The 22,993-nt window shown below is 34.0% G+C and overlaps 1 protein-coding gene across 9 annotated transcripts in view; it reads left to right on the plus strand.

The window, feature by feature from the left end:
* The window catches only part of LOC106115487 (putative polypeptide N-acetylgalactosaminyltransferase 9), a 143,781-nt gene that overhangs the window by 82,707 nt on the left and 38,081 nt on the right, over window positions 1–22,993 (plus strand). The window contains exon 1 of one of the 9 annotated variants that reach the window (XM_013308889.1): window positions 15,386–15,404. The exons of the other annotated variants lie outside the window; for them this stretch is intronic. The gene's annotated coding sequence lies outside the window, so the exon portion shown is untranslated. Of the gene's footprint in view, window positions 1–15,385; window positions 15,405–22,993 lie in introns of those variants that run through there. 9 annotated transcript variants of the gene reach the window in all.

The raw sequence follows: 22,993 nt of genomic DNA on the forward strand, positions 1-22,993 counted from the left end.
GAGGCGCGTTCGATGTTGCTTCGACCTCAAACAGTAAACTTGTTAGTTTTGAAACTCATATATGTCAGCGTAGATGTTTCGTCGTACATTGACATTGTGCTCGAATTGAGTTGATTTTCTCTTTATGGTTTGTAACGCTAATTAAATGCTTGCGTGAGCTTTATTTGGGAACTTAGTTACTTATGTGTATATAATATTTTAGATGATAACTTTTGTTATTATATGAGTCATCATGATCAGCCTATATGTCCCAACTGAGCGACTTAGGGCCTAGACTACATCAGGGGTGACTAGGCAATAGTCAAACACGCTGGACCGGTAGGGTTGGTTAACTTCACACATATCTTTGAATTTCTTCGCAGACATGTGCAGGTGACATCTCGATGTTTACGTAGGGAACGTCGGATAAATATATAAATTGAAAATCGAAAAACACATTGATACATGGTGCAATGCGAACCCTGGATCTGTAGATTATAAGTGAAGTGCTTAACCCCTGAGCGACTGATTTTGTGAGTACTGTTTAGATATTACAATTTTTTGTTTAGCCCACTAGTGCATAAAATTTATTAACGCCTTTTTCATTATGATCACTGTATTATATTTTCATTTCGAGTGTATTTGACCATTAAATTGTATAAAATATTTAATTAATATGAAAGTTTAGATTTTATAGCCCGTCCGATAAATCGCTTCCCGGAATGTCATACCAACAGTATTACCACTTCAAATATATATTACACTACTGTTTAAAAAAATAAACGGTTAGTAAAACATATATAACTCCTAAAATAACAATTTTATTGGCGTCCGATTTATCTAACGTTATGTACTAATGGGTTAATTGTGTGAATCAAAAAAGATTCGATTGTTGTGTCTCTACCTTAAAAATTATCGTTTAGTTTAAATGTCGTGGTTAGGTAAGAACATATTTATCTAATAATTTAATCTAGTTTGAGGACACGTCACTTTACGTGTGCTATCACACTTGACGTAACAACATTGTATATTAAACATCATGAATGAGTAAATACGTACGAATGGATCGCGTGCGGCTCAAACGTCACGTTAATGTCCATTTACATTCATGACGGTGACGCGCAATACGACTTAATCTACCCACCGATGGATATATTCACCTAATATATCCATGGATTCATCTAATTTAAAAAAGACGTCTTGTCGATCAAAACATCGACGGCGGAAAATTCGTATGTCGCCCTATTCGATGGGACGTGACTTAAAACATTCGGTGAACGAGTAACTTCATCTATACGTTTGTATTACGTGAGCGTTGGAGACTGTTTTCGTTATTCGAAGGCATTCCGTAAATAGAACGATGTACAATATAAACAATTTCCAATATTGCCTCTGCGACGCCTATGGGGCTTTTCTTATAAATATGTTTCAATTTGTTTTTTTTTTCTACTTTTGAGAGAATCGCTTTTGTTACGTAATGACAAAGCTGTGTAAATTGTTATTCAAGACTTTGTCGCTTTTAAATAATATTTTTTTTATTCGATTAATGTACGTAACAATTTCGCATTTTAAATCATGTAGAAAATATTATTTAAGTAACATTTACTATTAAAATCATAGATAAACAGAGGTTAAATACCAAAGCGTCCGATGCACTGTCAATAGGTTCGTTAAAAAACTTGTTTTAAGTAGATTTAAACATTATCGTATACTTACAATTACTTGAATTCCTCCGAAGCACTTAATGTGTTGCTATTTACATTATATGTCGATAAAAAATTCTTTTCGCACTATGCGAATGTCCGTAGAACCGATTTTAAGCATATAGTATCCTCCTGGTTATTTTTTTTTTAAGTATAAATGCGAAAGTTTGCTTGTTGCCAGTAACTCTGGAACGACTGACCAGAATTGCAAAAAAAATAAATACATACAAAGTAGTATTTAATAATGCATACGTCTCGTTATTTGTTTTTGTTTTTCCTCTATTACGAAATAATGACGGACAAAATCGCAGGCAACTCTCTCTCTCAACTCTGCGTTAAACATATCACCCCTGTCACCATACACCCATATCTTTGACAACACAGAGATAATAAAATGTTTTAAACGGAGATCTTGGGCATAGAAACCCACGGTTAGTCCTCATATTACTACATGTTACTATTATCCTCAATTCGAATAGTTGAAGTTTTGAACTAAAATCGATTGGTGTGATCCATGAAAAATTAAATGCAACAGAAAAAGCGCACTGAGCTGTATTCCAACTTCAAATAGAGTTATCAAAAATAGGATTAGGTACTGGTCAGCCGCGGCCACGGCTGTATGGAGTGGACACGAGCGCTGCTCCCTAACCGAATTGCGATGTCTACCTGGAAATTGTACAGTTGGAATTTCAGAGTAGATACGCGTCGGCGAAATTACGTGACAGCATTTTACTGTAGTTTTATTTTGTCTACGAAAATATCTATCGCATTAGGTTTACTACTTTGTATAGTGATCATTGACAATAGGTACTTTGTTTATTTGGAAAGTGAAGGAGTTAGGATAAAAATTATAGAATAAATAAATTGTATTTTATAATTTTTACGCGACTATTCTAATTTTTTTTTCTTATCTCCCTGACATGGTTGCCCTAGCTTTTTTAAACATAACAATACTTACCTACCTATCTAATTCCATATGTATAATACGAAAGGAACCTTTTTTACTGCATTAGCTTCGTGAACACGTATACAGTCTACAATAAAACAACATCGATAACCCTCAAAAGCTGCAGATGTAGCCAGAATCTAGTTAGATTGTGGACGAGCGGTCGTAAAGCCAGTGTCATCTCTCAGTGACTGACTGTAGCCGGTCGTAACCAGTCGTAGCTGGTTTCAGCCGGTTCTATCCGATTTTATCCGGTATATCCGACACCTATATACCACACTGTTATCTGTTTAGCATAATGGCTGCGGCAATATTGGACTACGATACGATTTTTATTCGTCCGTTTCAAGTTAGGTTACGGTGCTTGTCGTATTTGTTATTTATCGATCTGGCGGAACTCTCTGTTTTCTAAAACATAGCTATATAATATAGTTTACTTATTCTGTATTTGACTAAGTTGAATTTTAGGATAATTTTTAAGATATTTTATCAAACTAAAAATATATATTACAGACAGTACGTTTAAGTATAAAACGAAAATTATTATTGAACTTACAAATTGACTCGTTTATAGTAATTTTGTATTCCTTTATGTTTACATATATCTCCATATTTATGATATTTCTAGAGGTCTTCGTTCAGTTGTAATGGAATGTCATAGCATTAATACGAACTGAGGTACGCATTACGGGGACTCCAAAGGGATTAAACCCGTTGTCCCAGTCGTCTGTGAATATTTGTATTCAAAGTATGATTTTGCGCGGGAACCATTTCATAAGGGACTACATTTTGTAGGCTTTACGATACCACCCGGCCATGACATTAATATTTCAATAGTTCATATTTTATATTATAAGTTGTTATATTATTATCTAGAATAAACAAAGCTTACTACTAAAGTGATCGAAGAAACGAAATTTAGCAGTGGGTTTCTGAGACCTAAATCTCCATTTAAAACACAATGTTGCCTATTTTATGGTCACGTCGACAGGAATGACGATAGATTTCATACTGAGATTTCAGTCTCATAAATCAATGGCAAAACGACCAAAAGTTGCATTTTATATGTATTGTTAAATAGGAAGAAAATCTGAAAATGTGCCAATGTATTGACCCAATACTAGCCTTCCTAAAATGTCGACGTTTGTTTCCCCTCACTATTCATTCTGACACTGGACGTAACGAAAGCACATCATTCGCGCCAAAGGAGTATAGATGGTTTACAAATCAAGCAATGCATAACTAAGAATTTATTAAAAAAAAGTAACAGATGTACATAAACAAGGCAACTGAATAAAAAGTTATTAGTTTTCATTTGTTTTCTTAGTTAATGCTAAATTAAGAATCAATACTTAACATGTTATTTACAAACTCGATCGCGTATCGCGTGCACCTCTTCTTTGCGTCGAGGATCTAAAATAAAATCGTAACCCTTTATTTACATACTTAAAAGAAATGAAAAAAGAATAAAATTACCATCAAGGAAGGCAACATCCAATCATCTATTTAAACGGAAGCTCCATAGAACAGGTTACTTTTCCAATCGCCCATAATCATAATAAGGTTTCCCGTAAAATTCCTTTGATAGCGTCGTTCAAACTTTCCTTACGATATGAACTCACTTGTTCCTATTTTATTTTATGATACGCATCGAATTCCAACGGATCACCGTAATATTTAGGCTTGAGTCACACTTCAAAGCTAAACAAGAGCGATATGACGCGTAACGCGCGCGATATGATGAAATGACTCGACTTAAAAATTATTTTACAATTAAATGGTTCTATAACGAACAGGGTCATATCAAATTTTAATACGCTTTTGTCCTGCTTCGCTATAGTTGCAGTGTGTTAGAGTCCTTAGCCATTGGAAGTTTAATGGGTAATCATATAGTAACGCCCCTGTAATGGACGACTATAAATGTTTATATCACCGTATTGATGTATTCTGTAAATGCCATTTTTTATTTCACTTGTAACTCATAAAAGTTAAAGTATGTTACTTAAAAAGCTTAGTTACTACTTTCTATATAAAATTTACTCCATTTTTATATACAACAGTATCTGATCTGTTGGGCAAAAGTTAAACTAAATGTTGATCGCTTACTAGCGTCACTCATTGTCAAATGCAATGGCAAAAATGTGTCAAAGATCCTTGGTACTATAGCTGTATTTTTTTCTTTTTATTTTCTTTTATGGCATTTTCTTTATAAAGAGGTTTTATATGTCTATTGGCAGAATAAACCGCAACAGTAGTGCCTCTTTTACTAAAACAATACGCGTAATTTTTGCTTTATTTACATTGAGAAAATGTGTCAACCTAAATACTGTTATTGTTAACAATATTGGAAAAAAAACAAACGTTCAATTTGTAACGAAGGATCAAATGTACTCATTTTGGGGTAAAATAACATTTACGTTAAACTTAATGCGTAGTGTATTTTATTTGTCAAGAAAAGAAAATGGGATAGGCGTTCAATTTGACGCTCAAGTAGCTTGTAGTTCTAATACGAGCATTGAAGGAAGATTAATGTACTTTATCATTGTTTTTATTACTACTTTAAAGACAAAAGCGGCTATGGTTATATTTTTGTATTGCTATAATATATTACATTTTTAGATGTATTTTTGTGACTGTTCAAAAATTTAAAGAGTTCTTAATTCGTTATTGAATTTATCAATATAACTATAATATGTTTTAATACGACTATGATCGTGTAGAATTAAAAAAAAAACTTAATAAGCCTTCGTGATTTTCCAGACTATGTTCTATATCTATGTCAAATTTCATCGAGATTCATTGACCGGTCTAGAGATTTTTTTTTTATATCACAAGGTGGCAAACGAGCGAGCGGCTACCTGAAGTCGCTGAAATAGCGAAGGGATCGTTGAAGAGATACCTTCGACCAAATTCTATTCATCCTTCTAAGTATTCGCTTTTATGATATTAGTGAGAAATAGATTTATACAAAATGACTAATTTGTTTTACTTTAAATCATGAAAGTTGATTTGTTAGGATAGTTTGGTCAACTTCTCCACAATAACAGAATGATAAAGTCAAAGAGTTACTGAATCTATTCGGTAATTAAACAATAATAAATGTATTGAACCGTAGGAATATTGTGTCCCACTCCTAATTTAATTTGCGGTTTGCGTTACGTACATAATTTGCTTGCGTATGTCTATAATCTCAAAACGAGATTAGCTCAGTAAATCCCTTCGGGGTAAGATTTCACAGGGTTTCCTACTAATTTAATCGTACGCCATTTGAATTTATTTTAATTACTCATATTCAAACTTATTCGTGTGGAAATTTTATATCTTCTCATGGCCATTGTTTTCCTCGTATAATTTTCTATTCATTGCATTATTACGGAGCTTCATAAATAAAATTTTCTATTCAATCTATTAAAATTATGCTTCATTTATAAATTGCTTTTGTTCATTTTTACACAAAATTATAATAAAATTTATAGCTTTTCTTTTTTTTCTCTTTTAAGAGCTAGGTTATGGCAATAAATAGAATTATTTGATTCTTTTTTAAATTTGGAATACATAATTCTAGCAATTTTAATACACGTTTGTAAATCTTATGAATAAGCCCATATTCGAACGGGCGCTTTTTTAACGCCTTGTCAAAACTCGGCGTTGACGGCTTTTCAGCGTCGAACGCTTTAAAATCACTCTTTTTCCGTTTGGCCAGCGCTTGTAAAACAGCGTCTCGTTTAAAAACCGCTGCCGTATAAACGGAATGCATTAAAATGTCTTTGTTCTGTTTCAAAACTTTTTTAACGCGCGATATAAAAGCGCCCGTAAGAATAAGGCTAAGCCTATTTGCATTAGATTCTGTAAGTATATGCGGTAATTTCTCATTGTTGTAAGCTAAATGCACTTTCATTTTACTTTGAAAACTACACAGTAATGTACATATTTATAAATAATTCTCGTCGTAACACGCGCCTGTTTGATTTACGTCGCTCGTAGTTTACTTAACACAATATTCTATTCGTGAGCGTACTCAAGAAAATGAGATTTCCTTGAGACCGAAGTACTCTTAGTATCGTCAAGTTAGTATCGAGTTTAGGATAGAAAATAGTTTGAATTGTTACTGGCTGGCTGGATATATCTAACTTATTGCAACAGAGGTCTACTTCTACTCTTCAAAAGGATATAAAAGTACAGGGGGGTTAACAAAGTGCATTCACACCGAAGCAATTCTATAACGAACTTCAAAAATGTATAGAACTGACAATAACTTTCGATAAGTCACCTGATTGTTGCGCGTTCAATACATTTGTTTTTATATCATAAGGTGGCAAACGAGCGAGCGTCCACCTGAAATCGCTGAAATAGCGAGGTAACAGTTGCCCATAGACATACGCAATTGCATATGCATTGCCTACCTTTAATCGACGGAGGAGAGGATGCACAGAAAGAAAATATTTTCCCTTTCCATGCATCCTCTCATCCGGAAAGTCTACTTCCACTTTCCATCCTTTCCTGATAAGAAAAAGAGTGGGAAGGGAAAGAGGACTAAATTCGTCCTTCGGGATGCCCACTCATCAGACGAAACGCGGAATTGCTTCCACTTCACGCCTGTCTTCTGTGTGGTCGTGGTATATCACCGGGTGAGCCGGGCCAATTCGTGCGAAAATGTTAAAGCGGGCTCTACCACTGTTAAACGTTACATTTTTGAAGTTCGTTATGGAATCGCTTCGGAGCGAAAGCGCTTTTTCGAACCCTGCCAGGTTCGTAAAGCTGAGATTTCCTTTGACAGATGCGATTGTGGTTTAATTAAAAATAGCTAAATACCTTAACGTTCTGTTAGAAGACAATTTGTACTTAAATCCATACTACAGTAAAACCTGAATGCAATTTACAAAGTTTAATATAAATGTAATTAAGTAAATACAAAACTCTAATGTACACTTTTCTGTTTTTACTTAATTTAAGTATACATAAGTCTAATTTGAGTAAATATCCTCGTTATAGCATTAATAATATAATAGAAGGGTCATTTTTCAAATATAAATGATGAAATGATTCCTTTATTTGGTAAAGAATGATCAAAGTAGGTTAATGGTTGAACTATTAATTTCTATACGATTGACTAAATGTACGCATTTAGATTTTGTCACTTGTATCTAAAAGTTATGTTTTTTATATTGTTATTTAGTATACTCCAGATTAGTGTTTCTTTAAGTGCTCCACGGAGCCATCCCGAGTGTTCCACCAAATCTTCTATCTATCTATACATATATAAAAATCAATTGCTGTTAGTCTCGCTAAAACTTGAGAACGGCTGAACGGATTTATCTTATCTTGGTCTTGAAATGTTCGTGGAGGTCTAAGGAAGGTTAAAAGGTGAGAAAAATTCTAAAAAATTCCGGGAAAACCTTAAAAACAGCTCTTTATTTTTCCCATATGAACGGCTGAATGGATCTCGCTGAAACTTGGCATAGATGTAGCAAACGGTATGGACGAATACATAGGGTAATAATTATGTTTCTTTTAATTACGTGCGGACGGAGTCACGGGCTACAGCTTGTTTTATATATATATATATATATAATATCATTGTTATTTTGGGACATTTGTTGGTATATATTGGTTACTTTTGGTTTATGCATTTTATGTTTTAGATCGTTCCGCGATGAATATGTGTAATTTATAGCGAAGCGTAACGTACACCTTCGAGCCTGCAACAAGCGAATTTGATCTGTAACACCTTGGTATAAAGTCTAGCTGTTTAGAACCACTTCGACCTATTTACAAATTGCAGTCGTAACATTAAAACGACCCGCGATATGTTCGCCGGCATGTAAAATATTTCCCATTCTAGCCGATTCATTCTTGACATTAAATATATATTTCTATAGAAATTTGTTATGTCTAGTTATTGTTTTTGGTCTTTTTTTGTAGGGACCGATTGCAAGCTAAGTATTTATTTTGTTCTATGTATAAATATTTTCATTTTAAATTTGCTTGAATTAATAACGAAATCAAAGAAGGAAGCTGTAAGGTGAATAAGCGTCAGTTTAGTCTCTATAGAGTCAAAGGATATTTCGCGTTCGCTTCACTAAATTGGAGTTTAGCAAAGATTTTACCGAGCACGCTTATTCAGCCATTTTGTTGGAAGGACTCAAATTATACTTCCTTGATAGCACTTGCCTTTCGCAGCGGTTCTGTTGTCTTTTGTAATTCAGTTTTCTCAAGATAGTTGTGAATATATCTAGAATCAAGATTGAGAAAATAAAAAGAGACGATTTTTTTATTAAATATAGCTGTCGCCCGTGACTCCGTCCGCGCGGTATTTAGAAAGAACATAATTTTTAGTCTATGTGTTCTTCCAGACTACGTTCTACATCTATGTCAAATATCAGGAAGATCGATACAGCCGTTCGTGAGATACCTTCAAACAAAAATCCATCCATCCATCAGTCCAAACATTCGAATTTATAATCAAATTAAATATTAAGATTGAAATCCTAAGGCTTCGAAAAGCTGTAATTAAATTGTAATTATAATTTAATATTTTAGACATAAATTGAATTTGCAACATCAAGTGAGTTTCGTTTAATCTACCTAAATTTAGAAGTAGAGATGATTTGCTAGGAATGTTATTTTATAATATAGATAAAAAAACACCATTATTCATTTGTCCCTTGGACTTTATACAATTTATGGGAAACAATGAGAATGGAATGCATGTGAATGTAACAAAAAACTTTGGTTATCAATAAAAGCCTACGCGTACAAGTCAAAGATAATCGTGTGTGTCGCAATGCAGTGATGCACGATAGATACGAGGACGTAACAACTACGAGAATTGATCGCTTTTACCTTTTTTTTCTATACAACATTTGCGTCTGAAACCATTGAAATAGATCAAGAGTTTAACGAAAGGTAAATGAGTTTTAAGATAATTATTCACTGATATTTATTTAGGTCGCAAAACAAATGAAACTTGGTAGTATAATATGGAATTTCACGTTTAAAATATATTAGTATTCAGAAGATCTGCTTATTCTGAAGCTTTTTTATATGTATGAGCTAACTGCGGTGTTAGTTCTTTGTCGTAGATATATTTTTAAATTGAAAACAAAGACTAATATTGCCAGTCGCATGAGCTACCTTCCTTTTAAAGTCTCGTCAATATCGGTCCAGCTGTACCGAGGATTATTCAGATCAATTGCAGTCTTGCAAACAGACAGATAGACAAAAATTAAAAAAATATAGTTTTCATTGGTAGCAACGTAAATACATGATTTTTGACAATGCATACAGACATTACAATTTTATTAATTTCTAATTTGTCGCCCGCGTCTCCGTCCGCGTGGAATTAAAAAAAAACCCTAAAGAGTAGAATATGTGTTCTTCCAGACTATGGTCTACATCTGTGGAAAATTTCATCAAGATCCGTTGAGCCATTCCGGAGATACCTTCAAACAAATATCCGTCCATCTAAACATTCGCATTTATAATATTAGTATAATAAGATATTTTAGTGATTATTAAACGACCCTAGCGATTGGTAAAGGTTGTAGTCACTTCGCAATATTTATTGGAAAAAGATTTTCTCCTCTATTGATGTTATATTAATAGCTTTATTGCATTTTTATATGGCTGCGTGTATCGAGTATGCCGATATAGAAAATTGCCGGTCCCATATAGCGGTCGCATCCGTGTCGCCTGAAGCTGAGAGTATTATATTTGAACTTGTTAACGGATGCATGTTATGTTCTTTGGTAGCTATACTCTTTCAATATTGCTCTCCCACGGTATACGAGCTATTATATTTTACTGGCCTTTAACGATTTAACGAAGTAACAGCACGAGTCGAAGCTCCTGAGCGAGCCTTCGAGTCTTGTAACTCTTAAACAAGGTTCAGGCTAAGCGCTATTTGCGTTCGCTCACCTCAAGCCCGGCGAAGCTGTAAATGCCTCATCAAGGCAAACAGTGAGTACTCAGTTACAAAAAAAAAAATACTGACCCTGTCTGTTTTTTAATTAAAGAGCTGTCGCATATAATATGTGTAGATGCGAGAGAAGTAATATAAACTATTTTGATATATGTAAATGAATTGAGGAAAGAATGGTTTAAGAAGAATGGTTATTAGTCATTTGATTTTATTTTTAATTTAATCACAGATTAACTTAATGTAGATTTATCAAACTAAATCTACACTTATTTAGTCTTGTAATAAACATTTTACTATAGAATGCGTTTATATTCTTTGTGTCTAATATTCAAAATGTACATAAGTTTTTTTCAATGCTGGATTAGTTATCTTACTAATATTATAAACGCGAATGATTAGATGGATGGATAGACGGATTTTTGTTTGAATGTATCTCCGCTACGGCTGCATGGATCTCGCTGAAATTCGGCATAGATGTAGAGCATAGACTGGAAGAACACATAAACTTTTAATTTTATTTTTAATTCTGCGGAGTCGCGGGCGGCAGCTAGTATTATATAGTTTTATGTGTTACTTCAGTGTAATATTAAGAGTTCTTTCAGTTCAATGAGACACGGGTCCGATGCTCTTTCCGTGCCACCGCAACCTTTTGATTAGGGGCCTCCCACACACTCTGAGGGGGTAAGGGGGAAGGGATATAAATGTCAGGTAATTGATTAATCAGATACGAACATCGGTCGGTACACGATACGATTGAATTAATCAATTAATGTTAATACATCATATAAACATATGTATCGTGGTTCATGAAATTCCAGCAGCATTTAAAATTATATTAATTTATGGCGTTTTTGTGGCCAGTGAATGTGTTGGCACATTATGACTCGTATGGAACGATCCCTTTTTATAGTTTTAAATATAGTACAAGCTTTCACGTGTTCTACATATTTGTTAGTTGAATACAATAGATAATTTACAATACAGTATAATATTAGTGATTATCAGGAGAGCGTCGGTGGCTCAGGTGTCAAGCACTTGGCTTGCAATCTGGGTCCTGGGTTCGAACTCCGCCATGTACCAATGTGTTTTTCCATTTCTGATTTACATATGCACATTTATCCGACGTTCTTACGGCGAAGGAAAACATCGTGATACAACCTGCACATATCTGAGAAGAAATTCAAAGATATGTGTGAAGTCAACCAACCCGCACTTGACCAGCGTGGTTGACTATGGCCTAATCACCCTTAACTTAGGGTAAGCTCCGAGCCCCTCGGTGGGGACGTACAGTGAGCTGATGATAAATATCTGATTAGAATAAATCTAAGAATTTAAGAAACTAGACTTTATTTTTTTGCCAGATACCAAGAGATAGTTAGACTTAGAAAATAATATTTTTTAAATTAAATTGTGAAATCAAAACTTTCAAGTCATTCTCAAGAATAATTAATTCGCTCTATCGCCCAACTATTCCGGAATACGTATTCAAACTATTAAAACTTCGCTAACACCCGACTCGGCGTTAATTTAATCATTTTTCTAGAATCATAAAAAGCTTTTGTAAGAAATTGAAAAGTTTCCTCGTAAAGATTGAAAGTTCTGATTCTGTTAAAATTTTATTTTAAATTTTTCTATTAATCCATCTATATGTGGGGACAAGGTTTAATGATATAAAAGATTAAATAAAAACAAGATGAAAAATCCTAGAAGACCTGTGTAATGTGAAATATAGATCAAGCTCTCAGATCGCTTAGGTGCACGCTCCATGGAGTGACTGGGCTGAAGGACCCCCGAGAGGGGACCTCGGCTTGGGCTGTCACTCATAACGCGTTTAGCATTCCGATTTAAGGGTGCCCGGTATTACAATTGAGTTTTAAACATTATAATATAATTCAACTTGGGTTCTTGTTAGGGCGAGCGTAAATGCAGCACAATTCATGCGGTGTGTTCCGAACAAACTTTAATGCCAAATAAATTGAAGTTGTTTGGTGCAGGTTTAGTTTGAAAGTTCTCGGTAGTAAACTATGTACGATGAACTAATTGGTGAAGAAAATCTTAGCGCTAAATTAGACGCACTTGATCGAACTTTCGGCAACACTGTTTAGTAGTCGACTTCCCGAAGTTTTGGTAAGAAGATTAGTAACAAATTCATATGTATGAAGGATGAAAGTTAGTTACCGTGGGTTTCTGAGACCAACTCTACGCTATGGAATATAATATTATAAAGAAAAAAGATTTGATTGTTTTTCGAATTGAATAGGTGATTAAATTATTGAACCGATTTAAAAATAATCACTATTGGGAACTTATAACTTACTAGATTTTTTTTTTAATTCTGCACGGACAAAGACGCATGGAACTGCTAGTTTTATATAAAAGTGAAAAAATAAATAAAATGCACGGTTTGGGAAATATTAATTGTTACGTGTAAAATCCTTTTTTCTTAAGTTTCCAGTTCTAAATAAGATAAATAATGCAGCTTAAAATTACCGCTACCCTTATTGTAGAAAGTAGTTTGGATTGTTGCCAGGCGACCGCCGCACCAAGATCAAAGACCATCTTATAAAAGGGATGGATTTACAACACAAAGATATCTTATAAAACAATATATTTACCTCAATTTTATAAAATATTTCTTTATACGTCTCATACAATTTAGGGTTACTGTATACTTTTAACAAAATATCGTATACTAAGATGTTTAATCTTATGATTTTATCAAAATTATATATAATTTAATATTAAGATATAAACTAGATGTATAAAAAATAACGCCCTGTCTATACATCTTACTTCTTACTAAGATTATAAATGAGAAAGTTTAGATGGATGGATGGATGTTTGCTTGAAAGTATGTCCTTAGGAAGGGACGGCTTAACGGATTTTCATGAAATTTGGCATATATGTAGAACATCGTCTGTAAGAACACATAGGCTACTTATCAAGTTATTTTTTTAATGATGCACGGACGGATTCGCGTGCGATAGCTAGTTACTTATAGTAAACTATTTCAAATGTGGTTTAAGATTTTCATTCGTTATACCAACGTACTTAACCACAGTTATACGAAGTTATATCTTGGAAGCCTCGTATCAGTCACGCGTCTCAATCGATCGGGAACTTCACAGAACTTGTAATCCCTTTTTAACGAGTTACTTGCCCTTTTCCGTATATTTGACGCGTCTAAATTATATATTGAAGATATGTAACTAGAAACGTCGTATATGAATATTTGTATTAAAATTACTATAAAGCAATAGTTATGTTTAAATTTAAATTAATCGTATTTTACTTAAAACCACGAGGGTTCGCTTTCAGAGATGTGACGTCACTGTTGCCTGTTCATGCACACTTATAAATTCCAACTAGCTTTCGCCGGCGAATACGTCCGCGCGGTAATAAAAAAACTTAATTGTCCTATGTACTCTTCCAGACTATGTTCCATTTCAATGTCAAAGTTCAGCCGTTCTGGAGATACCTACAAATAAACATCCATCCAAATATTCGCATTTATAATTTGAAATGATATGCTCGCTTCTTGAAGGACCCAAAGTCGTATTGGCTAGGAAATACTACCGAGGTCAGACACACAACACCGCTGTGCGAGCACAGAAATTATTTCTTTACGTCGTAGAAACATGACTCTGATTATTGATGAATGTAGATATATATGAACAAGGTAAAATGTACGGATGTCTAAAGGTCTTTAACTTAATTTGAAGGGATCTTGGGCCATATGTTGTCTGACTTTGGATAATTTCTTTTTATTTGCCGGACGTGCTGGGCTGTAAGACTGGTGATATTGTTACTATTGCAGTATGTTTGCTGGTCTGTTGTTTAGTCTGAGTATCCATTTGATAGCCGAATATATATGTACGTTGCTTAAACTAGAAAGTTTTACAATATTAAACCCAAACGCCGAAGGAGCCTTGCTAACTTAGCACTTCCCTTAATTATATTATAATAACACAGATACTCATTTGTGATTAATAATAAAATGGTTAAGCAATGTTAAATTTACTTTGTAACTTGGTGTTTTTTTTCTCGTTGAATATTTTTGTGTATAATTCACAAATTCGTTCAAGTCTCGTCTTTTCGAGTGTCGACAAAATTACTATATCCCCGTAATAAATAACGAAGGGAGGGTAACTAATTTTGCGCGAAATTGGCAAATTTTCCACCGTTAGCCGCCGCGTATTGTCTGCGTGGCTCTCTGTAGATATTCTGTGCGAAACTTTGACACATGGCCCGGCTATAAAACGCAGTTCTCGTGTCACATGGTAACCCCTAAGTTTTGTCCTTTCTGATAAACAACCACGTAATGTTAGTTTCTCACAGGGGCGAAACAATGACGCAGACAGTGCAATTTTTGGTTCTGTGTCGTCGCTTTGCGTGTTTTATAATGAAAACTTGTACCTTTAGGCAACCTTTTTGATGATGATGATGATGATTAAAATTCATCTTTAATCGATATAAAATCTATTAGCATCACTAACGTTTCGTTGAAGATAGTTTTACAAGAGAGTAAATATTGAAAAAAAAAATACGAATTCAAATTAATTGAAATAACGAAGCGCAAGTCAGCAGGCGTGGACTTTGATGTTGCCGTGCTCTAATTTATGCGGTAATTAATACGTTTTTTTTCCCTAGAAGAGCTATTAAAGAATTTATTTTGGTAGCTTTATTTAGGCAATACAGATGACTATATCAATGATGTTGAATTCATTTAGTTACCAGTATTGTAGTTGACTTTACGCGTATAGAAGGTGATTTTGGCATGTAATTAAAAAAATGTATTTAAAATTTATCCTTTTTGCAGGTAATAATCGAAGTTACGGTGAAGCCTGCAGTTATCGTAAGTATATACAACAGAAATTACCTGTAATTTAACCGTGGGTTTCCGAGACCAAAATCCTCGTATAGAAAAAATGTTTGTTTTTTTGTTAAAGTTGATGACAGGGATGATGGTATGTTTTATACAGAGAGTTTGGTGTCAGACACCGATAGTTTTAGGGTTAAGTTAGTATAAATTATTGTGCAACTTAGTCTCTACTATTTGTTGACCAAACATAGGGTTTTTAAAGTGGATATACTCTTGTTTTCAAATTATTCAAGCGTATGTATTACGTTGGTCGCATCAGTAAAAACAAGATCAATGAGTTTTATTTGAACCAATAAACGGAAACATGATTTCCGTACGAGCTTTGACCGGCGGCTCGTTGTAATTTTATTCATTTAGACACTGCGTGGATGGATCGAGTCGAATGTTTGACTTTTATTTACTGATAGAGTTCCATTTGAGAATTTATTTATCTCTATATTTTATTACTAATGTTATATATGTGAAAGTTTAGATGGATTGATTGAACGGGTGCTTAGATTTTGCTGAAATTTGTCATACATGTTCAACATAGCCTGGAATAACACATAGGTTACTTAATTTTATTTTATTTCGCGCGGACGGAGTCGCATGCGATAGTGTTTTATTTTAACATAGATTATGTTTTAATAGCAACGTCTTTAAAAGACGTCGCATTTTTTAGGAAATAAGTGTCGTAGTCAGGAATTAAATCTTTTATCTTAATATTATCTTGTGTTTCCGATGTCCAAACATGTATACGAAAAAAAGTCCAAAATTTTCGTAACGCATTTTCAACTTAAACTCAAAATATGCTAGACTTAAAAAAAAATGGGACCCACCAGCACGCAAAACGTTTCGATCAAAAAATTCAAAATCGGAGCCCCAGGGACGGAGTTACGAGGTAACACACATTAAAAAAACATACAGAGGAATTGATAACCTCCCCCTTTTTGAAGTCGGCTAAAAACATTGATATGTCTGATTTCTTTATCCTACCTCTAGCTTGTACTAACAGTATTGTTTTATAATATTACCCATTTTCATTACTTGTACATAAATATAAAGGCTACGTTAAGGCTTTTACTGATAATATCTGATAGAATCGATATTTACATAAAATATTCATCTTTCAATATACATGTATTTACGTAATTTCATAAAGTACCGAGAAAAGAGCTAAGTCCTTTTGTCGCGTAAAATTTGCCTCATTTTTTTCGTTTATCGTGTTGGTATATAAAATATATTGTAAAATACACTTTCTTTTTATAGTCGAGCTTAAAATCTTACTTCTTACTTATATTATAAATGCGAATGTTTAGATGGATGGATGTATGGATGGATGTTTGTTTGATGGAATCTCCGGTACGGGTGAACGGATCTCGACGAAATTTGGCATACATATTGAGCATAGACTGGAATAACACATAGGTTACTATTATGTATATTTTTTTAATTCTGCGCGGATGGAGTGGCGCGCGACAGCTAATGAAGAATATTTACGACACAACTTTTTCAATAAATATTCAAGTATATTATCAAGTAATATCAGTAATACATTTTTCCTTTTCGTATTTTTTTCAAAGTGGTTTAGTAGTCGTAACAATTTTTTACCGCAAGACCGTTAGTCCGTGTCCTTGATCTTTAGGCTATTGGTACGTCATTGCTCAAGTTATTAGCTTTTGATTTTTTTTTATTAATACATAGAATGCTTATAGGTTCGTATCTTGTTCAGCGAACACTCTAGTACTAACGATCTACTTAGAATTTTTTTTATTAATTAAATTTTCGTTCGCCTTCATTCAAGTGTACTTTCGTCACGAATGTAAATTACACTTTTTTTCCATGAAAAATGTAGCATATATTCTTACTATATATTAAAAGCGTCAGCGGTAAGTTTGGGGGGAAAGGAAGGGATATTACGTCTAAATTTATTAAATGTAGGCGTTTTGACCTAGTTCTCTTTTTATATATTTTGGTATAGCAGTTCTTCGCAACTTTATTCTTATTATGATATTCTTGGGGAATATTTTCGTCTAGCGGCGTATTTTAAGATTTATTGATAACTTTAACACGTTGAATGCCACTAACTTTACGTAATACGTATTTTGAGTTAAGTAGACTTGTTATTAAATTGTTAGCGGCTAGCCGGGTGTTATTTGAAACCAACAATACTTATATGTTATGTGGAAGGTATCTTATTTTAGATACTACGTGATATAGGAATCATGTTGCATAGTCACGTGTCTTACGTGTCCTTGAGCATGCTTAATATAAGGTGTTGTACACACTGAGCGGATAAGAAAGGGGACGCGTTTGTTGTTTGACGGTGGCTGGCTCCATGCGGACAATCCCGAAAGTTGTCTGGTATTTAACATTGCCAAATGTACCTTTGTAATGCTGATCGTCAGTAAAACTACTCGTACATTTGTCGTGATGAGTCAATAGTTTTTTTTTTTTTTAATTTTACGATTTAAAGGCACTTAATACTCAAGGACGGTGTGTTCTTTTAATTCGAAAATTGTTAAAGTGTAACGAACGTTTGAGAAATCCCTAGAAAAATAGCAAATAATTGAAAATATATGTTTTCAATTAATTAATTTATGCTCGATTTAAATAAATAAATTACTTGAGTATTTAAATAACATCGAGGCGAAATTGCTTCCAATATCTCTCAAGGGTACACTTTCGGCTTCAGTTCTAACAATTTAATCAAAATGGATTTACATTAGTTCAATTTAAATTAGATTTTAATATATAAATTAATTAAGAAAATTTTATTACTTTTGAAGGGTACTTACCGTGGGTTTCTGAATGCAAAATCCCCGTTTAAAACATATTGTTATCTATGCTTTGTCAAAGATAGTGAGGATGTATTTTATACAGTGATATTGGTCTCAGAAACCAACGGTTAATCTTGTCACTATTGTAATAAATTATAGTGCATAGTTATCCGTTCATTATTATTTGTCAGAGATATTCGACATATTTACCACCTTGGAACAAGTCTAGTTTGACATGTCCCTACGGCTTGCATATGTTTCAAATGTACAGTCAGCGTCATATAGATCGTAACAGACAAGATATGCAAATATATAGGTACATCAAAAGTAATCAATTATATCGGTACAACAAAAGTCCTCAAAATAATAGATACATTCACCCTACTCAAAAACATCGGTACATACACAGCGTCAAATATATGAGTACATGCAAGATGCTCATAAATATCGTAGCAGCCACAGCGTCATAAGTAACGAAGCAGTCAAGGTGCGCAAAAATATCGGTACATTTGACAAAATTGAACTCTATCTCTATATACTTGTGATACAATTTGGAATAAACTACTTCTGTTACATTCATTTGACACGTTGTATTAACATTATAGGTTGTCCGGAAAGTTCGTTCTGATTTTCGATATAAAGCTTACAATGGACTGTAGCTGAAGTGGATTCATTTTCGGATTTCCACCATTATCAAACGTCACGAAAATTTCTATATTGTGAATAATTTCATTTCATTGGTTGAGATAAAAACTAATTTTTAAAATTTTATCCAATAATAAAAGACGTTTTAGGTATAGAGTCGTACCAATATAATTTAAAAACATTTCCAAAAATTTAAGAGAACAGGGTTTCAATTTTCCTTATAAAGCGGCACGAACTTACTGGGCAACCCAATATTTTTCTTCTCCTGTCATAACGCTTAAATATATTATAAAAGTTTGTCACGCCGAATATGACAGATACGTACTAACTAATATCAAATTTTGCCTTGTCACAATATATACAAGTTTGGCGCAGAATTCTAGCATGTTTGCCGTAATATGTAAGTTTACCGGTTCGAATCTCAGGCTACTTTTTTTTTTCATTTTATCAATCACGGGGTTATTTTTTATAACCAGTAAAAATTTGGTAATGTAAAATTTTGCTCGACAATTTTTTTTTATAATTTTCGCTGTCGGGTAGAAAGAAATTTAAATAACGTTAACAACAATTAGGTCAGACCATCGCGGGTGAAGTGAGTGGGCGGAGCGTGGATTGTCATTGCGGGTTTTATGAATGGTACGCGCGGAAACTATACGTACAAGTGTTATCTAGATATGTGTGCGCGCCCACGCACACTGGAATGTTTATTGCAATCGACCAAAAATTTGATGTAGTTTGGATATTGACATTCAGTTTTTTTTCTTTCTTTCTTAAATATAATCAGTATCAGTAAAAGGTAGTGTTATTTTTACCGGTACAAGTTTAACAAACATGAGTAATAAACAAATTACATGCCAATAGCATCGCTTTATCTCCTTCATTTTTGTTTGAAATAGAAAAGTACTTTAACGGTCAAACTCATTAGTCCAAGGCAATATCAAAAAGTACCTAATAACTACGGCGATAGAGTTTAATTACATGAGCTTCGATATTCAAATTAAAAAGTTTAAATATAAAAAAAAAAATAGTGGCTTGGGATTTGAACCGCCGACCTTACGTACCAACGGCGGCGAACGGTAAGGCCACGAGACCAAACTAGCATATATGATGACAAACTTAAATTTGATGTTGGTTTTATCTACCTAATATCTGTCATCCGCGTCGAACACTTTTAGTAAATTTTGAAAAATGGTTTGATGCAAAGTGTCAAATGAATGTAACAGAAGTAGTTTATTCCAAATTGTATCACAAGTATACAGAGATAGAGTTCAATTTTGTCAAATGTACCGATATTTTTGCGCACCTTGACTGCTTCGTTACTTATGACGCTGTGGCTGCTACGATATTTATGAGCATCTTGCATGTACTCATATATTTGACGCTGTGTATGTACCGATGTTTTTGAGCAGTGTGAATGTATCTATTATTTTGAGGACTTTTGTTGTACCGATATAATTGATTACTTTTGATGTACCTATATATTTGCATATCTTGTCTGTGACGATCTATATGACGCTGACTGTAATTTAACATTGGTAGAGCCCGCTTTAACATCTTCGCACGAATTGGCCCGGCTCGCCCGGTGAAATACCACGACCACACAGAAGACAGGCGTGAAGTGGAAGCAATTCCGCGTTTCGTCTGATGAGTGTGCGTCCCGGAGGCCTAATTTAGTCCTCTTTCCCTTCCCACCTTTTTACTTATAAAGAAAGGATGGGAAGTGGAAGTGGACTAGTCGATTAAAGGTAGGCAACGCATATGCAATTGCGTATGTCTGTGGGCAACGGTCTCTTCGCTATTTCAGTGATTTCAGGTGGCCGCTCGCTCGTTTGCCACCTTATGATATAAAAAAGAAATGTATGTACTCTTTATTACTAATATCTCTTTGTTATTCGGTTAAATAACGAAGAAGCAATTCGGTTTATCGCCGCGATAGTGTGAGAAATAACGAAATATTTCTACCCAACTTCCTTTATAAGTGCTATCCGATGTTTGCCACGAGTTTTTAATGTACCACGTAATGTTTAGAGGCAATTTTGTTTGCTTTAATGCAGGAAATTTCGTAATGTTATAACATTAAGATACGAATAACTTGCCAACAATGATCTTACATGCATACGAGGGAATATTTCTAAAGAGCAAACGCTCATCCAAGTACAGACTTCATCGAGTACAACAAAACAGCTCAGGAAATTAAATCAAGTCACGGGTAATAAATAGCAAGATGACATTTTGCTGATTTTACCAAGCGTTATTAGTAAGCACAACATTTAATAGCTGAAATTATATGCAAAGCAAAGTGAAAAGATCATTTATGTGTACGTGTTGTGTATTACTCCCCCATACATCTCTATCAGCCGTCAAATCTGAATCCATCGCCTTCTAACGCATATCTTCTTTTACACAATTCATCCATACTTTCTTTAGTCTTCCTCTACCTTGGTAGCCATTCACATTCAATCTTACTTTTTGTTTATATGATCAACATTCCGCATAACATCTCCAAACTACTAGCTAAAAAGATAAGTTAAAATATGTTTACTTTATTTATAAAATTACTAGCTGTCACCCGGGACTCCGTCAGCGCGGATTTAAAAAAAAACTTAATTAGTAGCCTCTGTGCTCTTCTAGAGTATGTTCTATATGTATGCCAAATTTCATCGAGATCCGTTAAGCCGTTCTGGAGATAACTTTAAACAAATATCCATCTATCAATCCAACTGAACGTTCGCATTTATAGTATTAGTAAGATAAGCTAGCCTAATAATTGTGTACCAGAATAATTCAAAGTAAAGTTAATTTTATTCGTTTTCTTTTATATTTAAAAAACACACACAGCAATATTTTTATTAAAACTCTGTTTACTTCTATTATTACGTTGTTTTCTATAACACGGTAACAGCTCCGTGCATTTTGTTTATACACTCAGTGAAATGCAAGAGATGTCGATATGTTTACTAATGCAAGCTTACGATAGTACGAGTATTATGGATGAAAATCCACGTCCAGAAGTTGAAGCGGAGTTTAGTTGTTTACACAGAAAGTAGTTTGACATGTTTGTGGCGACCTCGTGAGGATCAAAGAGGTAACTTTTAAAATTGATCAATCTTACCCTAGTGGAATACTTTACGTCTTTATTAGATGGTATGAATGCGTCTTTTATAGGATTTAAACTGTATTATTGGATAGAAAGTAGGATAATCATCGGGTTTTATTAGATTGCAAATGAAATTGAGTTGACTGCAGATGTATTGTTTTTTTTGTTTTGTAAGGAAGGAGCGTATGTTTTTCGAAACAAATATGAGCTTTAGTTTCTGAGGTATGTATGTTTAATGTTTAGACTGATGGATGGATGTTTCTTTGAAGATATCTCCAAAGCGGCTGAACGGATCTCGATGAAATTCGACATACGTATAGGACATAGTCTGGAAGAACATATAGGCTATTATCTATCTACTAAATTGCTAATAATCTTTTTTTTAATTCCGCGCAGATAGTTTCACGGACGACTGCTGTCTACAATTTATACCAAATTAAATTGGTAATTCAATCATTTTAATTATTGTAATGTTGGCAGAATATGACACACTGTTAATTCATTTGTATCAGAACAATGTAATTACAATTCTATATACGGGACATTCATTCGATTGGAATCGAATATTATTCGGTAAGGTCGCAAGAACATTGTTGTAACATGGCACGATTCATTCAAGCGTTAATAGTTAATGGAAGACTCACGTTCTTGAGAAACCACAAAATGTCAAAGGACGCTCTAGAATCTATTAGGCAGCCGGTAATTGGATTTGATTGTTTTCATATAAAATACTGCCTACTACTACTAATCGCCCACGACTATGTCCGCGAGGAATTAAAACAAACTTAATAAGTACCCTATATGTTCTTCCATACTATGTTCTATGTCTATGCCAAATTTCAGCGAGATCCATGGAGCAGTTCCGGACATACCTTCACACATCCATCTATCTAAACATTCGCATTTATAATGTTAGTAAGATGTGCCTATAACACGAAGAACGCAAAAATGAAGCGAAAATTAAGCAAAGACTTTGCTCTATGATTTAGTTTCGCGTTGTAAGCCTAAATAATTAGTAAGGTTCGCTTTGGTTCTTATGCGCTTTCGCGGCAGTACTGGAG

This window comes from Papilio xuthus, unplaced genomic scaffold (assembly GCF_000836235.2).
Source record: "Papilio xuthus unplaced genomic scaffold, Pxut_1.1 DF827789.1, whole genome shotgun sequence".
Classification (NCBI taxonomy): Eukaryota; Metazoa; Arthropoda; class Insecta; order Lepidoptera; family Papilionidae; genus Papilio; species Papilio xuthus.